This window comes from Desmodus rotundus, chromosome 6 (genome assembly GCF_022682495.2).
Source record: "Desmodus rotundus isolate HL8 chromosome 6, HLdesRot8A.1, whole genome shotgun sequence".
NCBI lineage: Eukaryota > Metazoa > Chordata > Mammalia > Chiroptera > Phyllostomidae > Desmodus > Desmodus rotundus.
Genome location: NC_071392.1, coordinates 23,754,467 through 23,770,056, shown reverse-complemented (window position 1 = coordinate 23,770,056; position 15,590 = coordinate 23,754,467). Strand labels below are relative to the sequence as shown.

Genomic DNA, 15,590 nt, shown 5'->3' with positions numbered 1-15,590 from the left:
CCAGCTGTCAGTTCTGATTTCCAAAATGCTATCGCTGTGGATAAAGTAAAAATAAAAAAAATATATCAGCAGGATTCCAGGTTAAATGATGGTGATATTTCCATAGCCTAAGTAAACACCAGGCACACACACACAAACCCTATCTGGAAAATTATATCAATTGTCAAGAGTCCCCTTTTCCCCTTTCTTAAATCACATTGGCTGGCATTCAGCAAGCATTGCTTAGAATACCAACATACAGAAGATACCTGCACAATAAAGTAACTGTGATTGTCTCCAGAAAATAAAAAACATGGAGAATTTCAGCAGAGAACAGAAATTAACTTTAAAAATAGTTAAATGAAAAATCTACAACTAAAAAATATATAATAATTGAATTAAGAACTGAAAAAATAGATTTCACAGCAAGGGGACTAGTAAAATAGAAGATAATTCAATTAGAAATATCTAGAATGACTCAAAAATTAAAGAAGAGAACATATGGGACATAGGAAAAATCTGTACCATTCAAACACATTAACAGGAGAAGGGAGAAAAAAAATATCCAAGAAGAAAACTTTCCAGAAGTAATACAAATACTGAAAAGGTAAATCCAAGCAAATATTGAATGCATAAAACAGTAACATGTCTAGTGCAGTTTCATGTATACAGAATAAAAATGTACATCACTGACGTCATTGACAATGAAAGATGAGATAAATAGAGACAGAAATATTCAAGGTCATTGAAATTTCTGGGATGAAATAGAATTACTAACTTAGAGTTTACCTTAATAAATGAAGGTAAGTGTAAGCCACTAAAAGAATAGCCAAAAAATGTATCATTAATGAGCTATTAGAGGAGAAATAGTGATAAGAAAAAAATAAAATAAAGGAGAGAAAAAGATATGTAGGAGAAATGAGGAAATAGAAAAATAGTTAAATAGCAAAATAATTAAATAGACAAGTAGAAATAACTAAGATGCAAACCAAAATGCATGGATTTACCTCCAATGTAAAGAAAATATATATCCAATGTAAAAGATAAATACAGTCAGAATGGATATAAAATCAAAAGCCAACTTTTGTTGCTTACAAACATACAAAACTATAACCCATATAAGGAAACTGGGTTATAGTAAAATGAGATAGCATACAAACACTAACCAAAAGAAACTAGTAAAGATATATTAATACCTGACAAATATATTGCAACAAAAAGCATCAAAGACAGGAATTTAATAGTAATAAAATTATCATTCCATCAGAATACTAAAACATTTTAAAATTTGTATGTACCTAATAATATTTGACCTCAAAATGTTTAAAGTTAAATTTGACATGACTAGGAGAAATGCTCAAATGTGTAATTATAATAAAAATCCCCAAGACGTTTCTCTTATTAGTTGATAGAATAGAAAAAATATCGTAGCAATTTAGAAGATTTGAACAACAAGATGAACAGAATCAACACACCTGACATACACAAGCTATTACATCCATAGCTGCATAATGAGTACTTTCTTTTGAATGCATATAAAACATGGACCAAGACTGATCATATGCAAATGTTAAAGCAAGTCTCAACATAACTCAAAGGGCTATTTCAGACATAGCATATCTCTGACCACAGTAGAATTAAGCTACAATTCAATAACAAACAGATAAACAGAATTTCCCTGAAAGAGTGAAAGTTAACAACCCACACGTACATAACACACGGGTCAAAGAAGGAATCACAATAGATATTAAAAACTATTTTGTGGCGAATGTGAATAAAAATGTGATATCAAAGTTTCTGAGATAAAGCTAAACTAATTCTTGGAGAAAATGTATAACTCTAAGTGAGTAAGTTATAAGTACTTAAGAAAAAAGGTTGTAAGGACTATGATCTAAGTATCATCTGAAAAAGTTGGAAAAATAATAAATTCAAAGAAAGTAGAAAGAAGAAAATAAGCATAGGAACAGATATTAATTAAACGGAAATCAAATATTCCACAGAGAAAAGACATTTTCTACTAAATGTCTTTTAGTTTACTAAAGACTGACCATATTGGTAAACATCAACCAAGATAGGTAAATTTAAAAAGAGAGCACTTACAAATTACTAATATGAGAAATTTACAAAGGAGACATCCTTAGAGATTCTGCAGAGATTAATAAAATATTATGACAAATCTTGTCACAAAATTGAAAATTAAATGAAATAAATTCTTAGAAAACCATGAAACATCAAAACTGACATTAAGAGATATAAAGAAAATTAATAAATATTGTTCTATGCATTCAATCTGTAAGAAAGCATTCCCACAAAGAAAATACTTGGTCATGATGGCTTTGTTGATGAATTCATCCAACATCCAAGAAAAAAACTGTGATAATTCAGCCCCTGAAATACTCCAGAACATAGAGACAAGGGGAATCACTACATGCTCAGTGTTTACAGACTCAGAATAACCTTGATCCCACGACCTGACGAGGATATGAGGAGAGGAAAATTATAAACCAATCTCTTTCATGAACATAGATGTAAAAACAATTTTTAAAAATTCACAAAGCAATCCGACAATAAATGCATCAAAAGGATAATATATCATGACCCACAAGAAATTTCTCCAAAAATACAAGATTGGTTTTAATATTTGAAGATCAATCAACATAATGACATGAGAATTTGTCGATATGCATGGTTAAATCAAAGTACCAGATATTAGATGAAATATAGAAGAATCTCAATTTTGTTGGACAAAAATAACTGAAATGGCATTTGCAAAATGATAATGGTGACTTTTTTCTATCTCATATGATAATAGGTTTTAATTATATTTTCTTTTTTGATATTGTTTCCCTTCATTTTAAATAATGAATTATAATCAATTTTCTTTAAAAATGAATGTAACATGCTACAGTAAAAACACAAGTTGTCCTACATTCTGGGATCTTCTACATAACATTAGCACTAAAAACTGCCTTCTTAGCCACTCCTTTTATTATATTGGTGCTCTATGGCCTCAACGCTAGTATAAAATTTTGTTTTTCACCTTTTATTGCTTTCAGTCTCTATCATCCACATTCTTTTATGAGAGATTCAATAAATTTTTCTAGTATAAATATTTCAAGAAGGCCAAGAAGTCAGCTGTCAGAATAATAAATAGGGTTATCCAAGTACCTTCAAACATATGTATGTGGTCCCTATTTAAAACAAAACACAGTCTATGGCAGTCAGATGGACAGAATGCAGAGAGTATACCTGAAATCTGAGTTTATGGAGATGCTTGCCCTTTATTTGTTATACTTCTTTGGACCACTTAACTTCTGTAAGCATCTAATTCCTCATTGTTATGTGGAGGGTAATAATAGAACACACTTCATAGGAATGTTGTATTAAATACATCACACATTTAGTATTATTATTACTGAAAAGGAAGAAGCTAGAAATCAGGTGTCACGTTTGCCTAAGGTTCAGAGACATATTTTGACATTTCACTTAGCAATGAGTAGCAAATAGCCATTGAAACTGATGTGAAGTTGTATATGGTTATCAACAGTAACCTTTTAGACTACTTTATACATAGGGCCATAAAAGATAAGAGATGCATGCTTTCTAAAGCACTGAAATTATTACCAAGGATAGAGTAGTGGAACAGATTCTCAAGTATGCGACAGTAACCTTAAAGTGCTTTCTCTAGCCTCTGAATCCTGTCCCCTTCACAGCATTTCCTGAGACCCCAGTTTTCCTTGGAAACAATTCTTCCCTTTAGATTCTATCCATGGATCACCTTGAGGCCCTCTTATCTCGGTCACATTTTCGTTTTTCTTATCTTCTCTTTAAAGGGTTGAATGAAATCAATAAGAGAGTGTCACTTTCTAATAAGACGGATGCAAATCAAAGAAAAGGGAAAGGGTGACTTAAGCATTAAATTGACGGGTCTGTTACTTGTAGCTGGATCTCACAATTCAGGAGCCATCAATACCAATTCACAGGTAAAGCAGCATCAAAGGCTTTGTCTGTGATGTCAAGCAGAGCTTCCTGTGGCTGCTTCTCTATGGCCTAAGAATGTTGAGATTCCAAATAAAAGAACCTCCCCCACCTCATTTCTCTCTGCATATATAAGGTCATGCAACAAAGCTTATTTCTAAGGAGAAAATGTGAATGAATGTTGGAAGAGTCAACCATCTTAACTAGTTATTAGGACATGATGCCAAAGGATTTTCTAATTGCCACTGAAATTCTTCCTGCTCATTAATGCTAATTACCAATAATTTTCAGACCCTGCCAGTTAGAACACCTTTGCAGGCACACATATTCAATAAATATGGTATGAGTAGATCTAACAAGCAGGAAGGTTGAGACCCGAAAACCTACAGGAAAATAAGGCAAATAGGAGTTGGGTTTCTATTGTGTCCTTAATCGAACCACTCTTTATCTACCCACCACATACTTTCCGTAATCAAAAGCTGTTCTTAACCCTTCTCCAGAAACCTTCCTGCAGTGTGTCAATCACAAACTCTACAATGTTGGAATGTGGGGGGTTTGGAGCACTCATCTCTTTCTACAGTCTCTGGATGTTTGCACACAAGACTCCCTTCCCTAGAGCAAGCACTCTCTAAGGTTGTTGGGCCAGTGAAAAAGCATAGTCTTGACAGTTCTAAAGCCTTGAGCCACTCAGCTCCCTTTTTAGCTGCAGGAACAGACTCGAAGTGTGTACAATTTGGGAACCCTCTCTAAAAAAAAAAGTACAAAGTTACAGATACAAAATTAGGTCCAAGGGCGAGTATTTATGTATAATGAGAAAATAAAGAGACACAAATGGAAAGTTCTTAAAAGGCAACAAATACAAAAATAAGTGACCCTATAACAATATTGCCAGAGTCTCTCCTTTCACCTGGGGCTTTAGAAAGAGTCTGTGCCAGTGAGGAGCTCTACTCTCTTAAAGGTAAACCTTCCTCAGATTTGCTGGTTCAAGGTGACCAGGCTGTTTACATCACTGATTAACGATGAATTACTTGAATAGCAAAGGGTTGTAAGAAATAAATTTAAAAATAACACATTTAGAAAATATATTGGGCAGCTCCTGTGGGTGTTCAATTAATAGTAGATAATAATTAATATTATTATAATTTAAACTATGCCTATTACATACTGCCTAGTACAGAGACTGGTATATAACGGAGAATATCCAACATTTTATTGAATAATATTTTTATGAATTTATTATCAAGTGTGATATAGGATGTGAGTGCCCATTGGTGATGAAACTGTTGTTTTTTTATGCCTTTAAATATCATGCTATAGTACAACATTTTTGTTTATAAGTATACTTAAGGATATGTTTTATAAAATATACCAAAATAAATGTAAAATAAAGATTTCTTTTTAAAAATATGAAGGGTGACATTCCATTTTATAGGAGCAATAAGCTAATAGTGGAGGTAAAGAAAGAATTAAAACATTTGAAATTTCATTAGTGATTGTTTTTTGTTCCTAGTTTATACAAGCATATTAAAATAAGTCAGAGAAGCTAACATGTCTACTAACATATCTAACATATAATTATGTTTATAGAGGATCGTTGTTATACAGAAGTCCCACATGGACAGTGAAAGGGTTGAATAAAATCTGAACTCATTCATTTATAGCTCAAATCATTGATTTTGCTGTTAATATGAACACACCTCTCCAGAGAGAAAAAGACCGATATTCCTGGCTACCTGGAAAATGTTCCTTAGAGTGACAGAAACGTGACACTTAAAGAAGTAGTTCTGAAAATCAGTAGTTGAGTCGCTATTTGGAGATTTCCTTTCCTTTCAGTTACCATACCATGTGTGGAGGTGGTAATAATAATAAATAATAATAATAATAATAATGTAAGAGGCTTGGCATGCCCTTGTGTAACTCAACAACCAGTGTGAGGCTCTTTGTAGCAGCGTTCTGTAAACTGAGGCATGCTGTAATTAAGAACGTACAAAGTGTCAAGTAATCCAAAATAAATGAAATAATCAACATCACCTGGGAAATTAGAGAAAGATTAAATGACAATTTTTGGTTATAGATTCCCTAATTCTAGATATACTATTGTATTTTTTTTTTTACAAAAGTAATACTTTTGGTTTTTAAAAACTCCTATCTGGAGATTTAAAAAATATAAATTAATATGCACTAATTACTCATCAACAAGTTAATAAGTGGTTAATTCCATATCTGGAATTTAATGATCTTGCTTCAGAGACACAATACTTCTATATTTGTTTATTATCAGTATATTTCGAAAGAAATTAGGAAATGGACAATGTGTCATCCCACATATATAATCCTTCACTGAAGCTTCCACTAACCCTAAAGCTTCCTTTTTTGGACATCCAGACTTCTGTTACCGGATTCGAACCACAGGAGCCATTTTCATTCCTAGCGATGACTCTCCCAAACTCTTCATGTCTAGGTGCTACTGTAATTATATGTGCATGCCTATGTGCATGCAGATGTGCACGGATGTGTGTGTTACAAATATGGGCAGTGTAAGTTGCAATGTGTGACATTCAGTGGATATGAAAAAAAATGAGAAGAATGCCAAGCAGAACAAAGAGCATAAGCAGAGGCAAAAAGCGGAACATATTTGGATGAACATGTTGCTGGGAGTCCAGTTTCACCCCAGTGTAAGGTACAGGGAGTGGGACATGAGATTGGAAACCTAGTTTTTACCAGATTCTGCAGAGCCTTGAAGGCTGGGCTAATGAGTCTATACTTGAACCTCAGGTTCTTTGGTATGGACAACGGAGATCTACTACCACCGAGGATTCTTCACTGAGTAGGCAGGAGCCAAACATTCACAGGCTTGTGGCTCTGGAAAGGGGGATGGATGATCCAGGCACTGAGCAGGGCACAGTCTGGTCGGGGCCTGGGTTCTGAATTTTTGTGTATGCAAAGGAGAATGTTGGTATTGAAGAGTTTGCCCTAAGGCTCTACTAGGCAGCTAACTGAACTGATAAATGCAAACCAGTGTTAATGAGTGTTAATGCTGTGTTAACATGTATCTAACATAGCCCTGATGGGAACAAACTGACTGTAGCAAAGACATGATGTCTAAGATGCACCACTTCCAGAATCCTGAGAGTTCAATGAAGTGATCCACTGGGCAGAAGGGGCCTCATATCAAAGCATGGTAGACAGTATTAACTTATTCAGCAAAAGCACAGCTCTCTGTATTTCAAAGTCCCCGGTATAAATCTATTATTTACAGCGATTCGATCCCATCTTTTTGAAGATGCTTTCACAGTATTATAGGCTAAAAAAAATGGGTTCCAATAATCAAACTACCCCAAATATTTCTACTTCTTTATGGGTTTGATCTTAAACCAACACATTAGCTCTTTGCTCACATTTTCACAGTAGCCTGGCAGTCAGAACAGCAACTGGTCTTAGATAGTGAGACTCCCTGACTTCTGTAAAACAATGTTATTTTCTGTAAGCGTTAACAAGTTTGCTGACGTTTGCAGTCTGATGAGAAGTTTTCATGTGTGTAGTTCCAGAGGATAATCGTAGATAAGGAAGAGCTCTCCAATCTTATCTTTGGGATACCTGGAGGCTATGAAGGAACATTAACAGATCATTGATGGTAAACAGTGGGCACAGAAAGTAGTAAATGCTCTTAGTTGCTTTTCTGATGCTCCTGGCACCAGCAAAATCAGTCTGAAAAATGAGGTGAAACTTAAAAAGCCAGCTCCTTTGATAGCCACTGTTTTGCCTCTAGTGTAGCATGGTTTAGGTTATAAGATATTACAAGCTCCTGGGATAAAATAGTTCACCTTTCAGTTCCAGATATGACTCAGAGCTATAAACTGTTTATTAGTAATAGTCAAATACCTAATCATTTAAATTGTAGAAACAACAGTGAAATGATTTTATGGGCATCAGTATTTGGAAGTCTATAGATATTCCCCTTGCTGAGAAACATGCCACAGAGCCAGCCTTGTGCTCATTTATTATTCATTGTGACTTGCAGTTTGCTGAATTGTTTTGAAACCCATTTATAGTTTTACATGCCCTTTTCAGAGATGGTCACGTAAAATCTTGGTTGTTCTTTTCTTTTTCAATCGAAGTGCTTAACTTTATTTATAGGTAGGTGGTTAGAATGTTATAACATGTTGTACAGAAGGTTCATATGACAACTTATTTGGATTACCACTAAATCTTACTAGGACATTGCAACACCATCTACACATTTCACCTATATGTAATCCAAATAAAGATGATCAAAATTTTCCATAGCAATTTCAATATTTCATTCTGTTGTTGTATATTTAACAGATTCCAAAAGAGAGTAGAATTTATAATCGTCTATTGATATTTTTATGATTAAATGATATTAAAAATAATATTTACTCTTTTCTCTCTTTGCTCCTAGTTTCATTTTTTCTCCTCTCAGTTTTAAAAATAAAATAATTCCATTATTATGGAGAATAGAATTCAATACAATTTTGGACATTTTAATTATTAACTTTTATAAAGTTATGCTTGTTAGAGCTTATAAAATATTCCAGCATTTCTGGCATACTTGATATCACAATGTTGAAGGTTTGCTCATTTCCTGGCTGTGGGTATTTCTAAATCCTTATGTTTCCTCCTTTCTTTCAGATATTCCCATGAGGAAAACATTAAAATCCCAAAAAGGATTTTTTTTTCATATTTTCAATGTACTTTCTGACTTTCCTTTTTGCTTAAAATACTTTTTCTATCCTTATTGTTTGCTATCAGAGAATAGCTTGTACAGTTGCTATTTATAATTCACTGCATTTAAAAAGAACTTGGTCAAGCTGATATTAAGCCATTAAATCACACCTTTCACTTTATGATTAAAATTCTCTCATTGGGTTATGTTCTACCTTAGATTGAGATGTTAATACTACAATTATGATTCATTCTTTATCTTGAACAAAGTTTGCATATTTATGTTTGTACTATATTATGCGACATTTCAAAGGGCATATATGTAAATGTCAAATCTTCATTATCAACATAGAAGAACCACCTTTGTCTCACTTTTGAGCCAACGATTTCAATTTGATTTCATAGTGTGACATTTTCTTTTGGGGGGGATGGTCAAATTACTTTAGAAATAAAACCTCATGCATCACAGGGCTGTGTGGAGCCCTGCTGCAGCCTGAGGCAAAAGGAAATGTGTGGACTCTGATGTTAATGGAAGCAAACTCATCAATCACTTTTTTTCAAAATCTACTTCTTCGCTCATCTCATTTTGAGTTGAGAAAATTGCCGTTTGTCAATTTCTCTTGACCAAAAGATAACCTAAAATAATTTTAATTAGCTTCCCCTTCACTAAAATTATAATAAATTATTTTGTGCCAAGTATTTAGCATAAAATAATATCATGGAAACTTGTTCTCATCAACTATATTGTTCTGAGAAAAACTACCCATTTAAAAACTCAAAGATGTACCTAGGGGTGCACATGGTTTTTTTGCCTCAGTCGCAGATATGGTCCAGCACAGCAGCAGCCTTCATCTAAAACTTTGACATTTTCTTCCTGATGGAGTTTTTTGCATTAATTTTTATTTCTAAAAATATTACATTAAAATATTATTGTGACTACTGGGTTTTTTGGCACTGAGACAAATGCATCCCTTGCCACATCCCAGTAGCCTAGTTCTGGCTTTGGTGTAGAATAGAATCACCAGATGCAAAGAAAAAAAAGCACTGCAATACAGATACTACTAAAAAGTATATATTTTTTGCTAATAAGCAAAAAGAAAAATAAACTTAAGTTCAACTAAAGATTATTTATTTTGGTTGTAATATGCAAGAATGACTGCCCTATGATGGGGATACTGATTTATGGTTTTAGTGATCTTTGGATAGATTCTCATAGTTGAGAAAATGAAATATACGTATGCCATACGCACACACACAGTTTATGGACACATTTTGTGGCAGACATTCTTAAGTTACTCAGTAAAAGAACTGATGGGAAATATCTTGATTTCATCAATGGAAGAGAACAACAGGGTTCATTTTTTAGTTTTAAGCTCAGAAGATTTACTGACACTTCTTTCTTTCTCATTTCAACTTTTACGGTACTGCTGCTTGCAAATATTTTTATCATCTCCAAGGCATATTTTGAAAACAAAGAAAACTAGAACGTCAGCAATACGCCAGACGTTAACCCAAACATTCACACCCCACAGACCATCACAGTGCGTGTCAGGCCTGCCAGCCCTGTGCCAGGGGCCGATGGAGCCGACTAGTGCCTCTGCAGCTCAGGGCAGAGCTTCAACCCTGCTGTGAGCCAGGATCCTCCAGGGAACTTCCAACCAGTATTGGTGCCGGGGCCTTGCCCAAGGCCAATTACTGGAAATTTCTTGTAGACAGAGCCCATGCATCAGCATTGTTTAAAAGCTCCCCAGGTATTTTAAAGTGCAGCCTGGGTTGAAACTCACGAGGACAGTCTACTGCAGAGGACACAGGCACTGTATACAACCATTCTCTCACATCCAAAACGAGGTGAGGCCATGGGCGAACAAAGGAACGAATGCTGCTTTAGAAAAGAAGAGGGGCCACCTGCACAGGACGTACAGACAGACCTTCCTGAGATGCAAAATGTAAACAAAGACTGAAAATGATGAGGCGGTGGCCATGTAAGGGCAAGGACAGCACATTTCAGGCAGAGAGAAAAAAATGAGCCGAAGTTCTAAATAGGAAAAAAGGCAGGTGAGTGTGTTGGATTGCAGGGCAGCGAGCGAGAGAGACCAGCGGTGGATGGAGTTCGGTGGGTTTGGAATGGGAGAATGGAGGAGGAAGGTGAGCAGGTAGTAACAGTTTTGTGTGTCTGCATTTCAAGCCCACTACCCTGCACTTGCCTTGCCCTATCCCAGTTAATTCCCAGAGCAAGTCTTGGAGATCTGTAGTAAGTAAAATGCAAGAGTTCAAGCTATAAAGAGGGTAAAAGACAGACTTTATGGGAATTCATTAGATAGAAATATAGATTTAAAAAGTAAGTTTCTCTCTCTCCTCTATTTGTCTTCTTAAGCGGGAATAAACTTTTCTAGAATTCCCTTCCTTTTAGGATTAAAATGTGGATAAATATTAATTTCTATATAATAGAGAGAAAACACGATATCACAATGAAAGCTCTGGCCATGATAGGACTGTGTCATAAAGGTAAGTTACAGGGTCTAAGTCAAGGAATTCTTTATTTGACAAACTATCTTCCCAGCAATTATGAACAAATTGGTTAAAGCTGCTAAAATGATAACTATTATGTCAGGTCAAAGCACTCACTGGTTCGGTGACTGCCTTCAAATCACAGTATGCAATAAAATGCTTTTCTCATAACTGTCATTTTCCTAATTTGAGTGAAATAGAGAAGTAGCTGTTACTGGAACATGATCGTGACTTTTAACAATTGACAGTGCAGAGAGTACAAGTCACTTCTGTGACCTTCTTCTTGTCTCATCCTACCGAGAAAAGGTTTTGAGAAACTTTTCAAAAGATGGAGTCCACACTCTTTCTTCCTTTTTGGTCCATTAAAAATAAAACCATGTTGTTGTTGTTTTTTTTTTTTTTCTTTCTCAAACCAAGTAAATGATGCTATCCTCTTAACAACCACAGGTTAATGTCATGGGCCATTTTAGTCCGTCCTGTATGATGACATTACTTTAGAAAATGGAAATTTCATTCCCAGGTGCTGTTTTCCTTCAAGCAAGGAGGTTAACCCACAATTTCAAAAAATATAAGAGGTCAAACCGTTAGAAATCAATAGTTAATGGAGTGAAGATAGCTTTCTGTGTATGGGCCCTATTCCAATGAAGGAAGCCCTCACCCATTTGGAATGAAGAAAAAAGAAAGGTTAGCATTGGACATAGACCCCCGCGTGTTCCTGCCAAGCTGAGCTCCAGAGATGTGTATCTGCCTGTATTAAATTCACAGCTTTGGCTGTTTCTGAAATGTTGCCAAATCATAAAGTTCATTTTATTTCATGGGGAATACTGTGAAACTTGTTTAGCTTCACACAGATAAATAATTCATAGATAATAGCAAATATCAACCTAAACATTCAATATGAACACACACTCTTAGAAAGGAGGAAACAAGATTCCACATTCTCTTGAAATTCTTAGAATCTAAGTATTTCTCTGGCTAATTTTCTAAGGGATACATTGCTTGTCCAGTAAAATGAACTACAATATATATTTCTACCTGACTGTCGAGGGTCCATAATAATCAAACTTGGTGAATATACAAGCAGCAAAGTGTACATCCACCTTGGTTCAGAGAGTGGGAAGGAGCCACATATTTCAAAAGCACTTGCTTCTCAAAAGTAAACTTGTATGGCGGATTGATGTCTTGGGGAAAGTATAAATCTACAGGAATGAGGCAAGTTCTCAGCTGGACAAAGATACCTTAGTTATCTCTTTCTCAGACTGTATTTCCTAAAACCTCCGTCCGACTGCTGGCAAGTTTATTCCACTGGCTCTCTGGTATTTTACTTCTCGTTTCTCTTCAACTCTATTATTTAAGGAAGTTGCTTCCAGTATTTCAGAAGATGGAAGTTTGTTCGAGCCTGTTTCACTGAGAACTCTTGTTCTATGGTGTGCTGATCCATCCTGACAGTCCTTTGACGGGGCGGCGGGGGGGGATATTGGCACACTGAAGGCTAATTTATGCCACTCCCAAAACAACTCATGCTTTTTCAATTCTTCTCCTTGGGAAAAACAAGGCAACAATTTTCTTCAAAGACTTGTTTTTTAATAAACTAAAACTAAACATGTGTTTGTGCTGCTACTCCTAACATTCTTGCTTAGTTTTAATACTCCCTTTTAAAATGTTAGCTGAGTCAGATATAAATGCGTTCATATAGTGGGATCCTTGGATAACGCTTCCTTTATTCATCTTTAGTTTCTTTGACATTCTTAATGGTATTTGCTAAATAACAAAGTGATACCTGAAGTGGACAGGTATCAGTGACAAGTTTAAGTAGAATATCGAAGTCGTAAAGCCAGAGACAGAGAACTTTTAAGCAATTCCTTATTTTTTAAAAAAGGGGCAGAGTAGGAAATGATTTACATGAACTGTGCATGATGTCTTAGGTTTCCATAGCCTTTCAAATCGGGGTAATATAATTCCAAATAAAGCAAATAATTCACATTCATGCATTTATTCAACACTTATTTGTTATGTACTAAGTGGATGGGTCCTCATGACCTAGTAAAGCTAGTAATAACATATACTCTCCACATATTATAATTTTTAAACAAACTTAGAGAATAAAGTGTCTTGCTCAAAGTTACTCAGCCAGAAAGTGGTCAGTGTAAAACCAAATTTTAGTCTGAATCCAAGATTAGGATGGTTGATTGAGATGCCCAGTCTGAATGTGAAAGGTTAACCTTAACTAGATGCCATGTTATATCGCTTCTATAGCAAGAGTAGTGGGTTTGGTGTTAGTTTCCCCAATGGAAGGGTAATAGTTTTGCTACTGACCAGCTTTATGCTCTGTTCTCCTCACCTAGATAGAAAGCAAGGGTAGTGATACTTACAGGGTTACTGTTGAAGCAAATTAGAAAATATATGTGCACAAAGCCTGGCATGTGTCAAGTTCATGTACCATTCTACATGGCAGCTGTTGCTGTGGTCCACAACATTATTATCATTACATGAACATTTTTGGAAAAATGTTCTATAATACACGAGACTTGCAATTAATTAAGGCATCTCTATTTTACTTCCCTCATGAAAGTTCAGTAAACACTTTTGTAGTGATTTGTTTCATAAAACTCAGAGGAATCATTTCACTTCTTATTTTTCCCAACATCCCAATAATTAGGTTTATAGAGGTACTCAAAGAAGTTCTCCTTTTGAGATTTTAAAACATGTGGGTATATAAAAGTATAAGTGAGTGTAGCTAAGGAGCGTTGTCACTCTTAACAAGGTACTCCATCAGTCATCGTTTCCCATGGTCTCAGTTTGCTGTGCCTCTTTGTTATCCTTCTAAGCCTCACTCCAGTAGATTAGTGACTTTATTGTGGACTTTTCACAGTGCCACTCTCTTAGTATGGCATTTCCAATAATTGCTGTTTTCTCACATACATTTCAAGCAAGGGAAAAATTTGAAGCAACTCTATGCCCTTTCCAGGCCTCCAGAAACCAGTCAGAACAATCTACACCAGATTTAGATATAGTACTCCATGTCGGCCACTAACATTCAAGCCCTATCTCCATTGAAGAGTTTTCCAGTTAAACTGAATATTGAGAGTAGTCAGACATAGGGCAGAAAACCAGGAAAAGGGTTCAACGACACATGCCAACTGGCAGAGAGAGTAGCCGACTGCGATCCCATCATTGAATATGAGGTGGTGAAACTTTCTAAGTTCAGGAAGTGTTTGTGACACCGCTCACGTGGTTTGTCAGATACAGTTCGTAGCAATCAGAAAAGGGACAGATGGGGTTCTTTTTGAGCAAAATAACTGTGAACATAGCCACGGTATTTGAGCTGAAATATGCAACATGCCTCCTATTCTAACTTTTCCAACCTAAACGACCATTAAACTGCACTTCCTAGAAATATAAATGATAATATCTATCACAAGAGTGGGAGTTCAAAGTCTAGCTCTAGAGGACCGTTCCACAAAAACTTTAGCACGACTATGACATATTGCCATGCTGTGCTGAGTTCTAGAATATGAACCTAATGTAAATAATTGAATATAAACTCGCCACATGCCAGAATCCATACCTAAACTGTATCACATTTTTCATAATTTATGCATGAGGAAACCAAGACTAAGCGAGGTGACTAAATCTGCCACGATCACACTGGTAGCATATGGATGAGATGAGATATTAAACCAGCTATATCTAACTTTCAAGTTCATACAAAATTCATCACAGAACTATGTTTCCTGTGCATCTCTTGTCAATCATAATAAACTTCAATTAAAGAAGACTTCTGGCAAAACAGAGAGTATACCAAGAATAGTCAGGATAATGGAGAGTCTTAAAATATATGAAGATCTGAAAATGGTTAACCTAGAGGTAGTTATTGATTCACTTATCTAATTAAAATTTAATGAGTGCCAAATGTGAGCCAGTCTCTGTGCTAGATGCTAGAATTTCAGAAAATTATCAAGATGTAATCTGTTTCCTGAATAGCCTACTTGGTATTAGAGAGGAAGGGGGGAAAAAGGTTTAGAAGGTTTCTGCCCTTCTTTGACCCTGTATTGGTTGAAAGGTGCGCTACAGAAATTGTAACCAAAAGAGACATTATGCTTCCAGAAAAATCTCAAGGAAAAGTATTGCAAGCCACCGTAGTAGCTGTTGGATCGGGCTCCAAAGGAAAGGGTGGAGAGATTCAACCAGTTAGCACGAAAGTTGGAGATAAAGTTCTTCTTCCAGAATATGGAGGAACCGAAGTAGTTCTAGATGATGAGGATTCTTTCTTATTTAGAGATAGTGACATTCTTGGCAAGTATGTAGACTGAAATAAATCACTATTGAAATGGCATCATGTGACACAGCCCATTCTGTTCAAGTACTGAAATCTTTCATCATGTAAATAACTTTCGTGTCTCTTTTATAATAAACTAATGATATCCAAAGTAATGACA

General features: G+C 35.4%; 1 protein-coding gene and 1 pseudogene across 1 annotated transcript in view; one reads left to right on the top strand and one right to left on the bottom strand.

Annotated features, from left to right (window-relative positions):
• THSD7A (thrombospondin type 1 domain containing 7A) overlaps positions 1-15,590 on the bottom strand; it is a 351,382-nt gene that overhangs the window by 235,192 nt on the left and 100,600 nt on the right. The window lies entirely within an intron of this gene.
• On the top strand, positions 11,112-15,464 carry LOC128781193 (10 kDa heat shock protein, mitochondrial pseudogene; annotated as a pseudogene).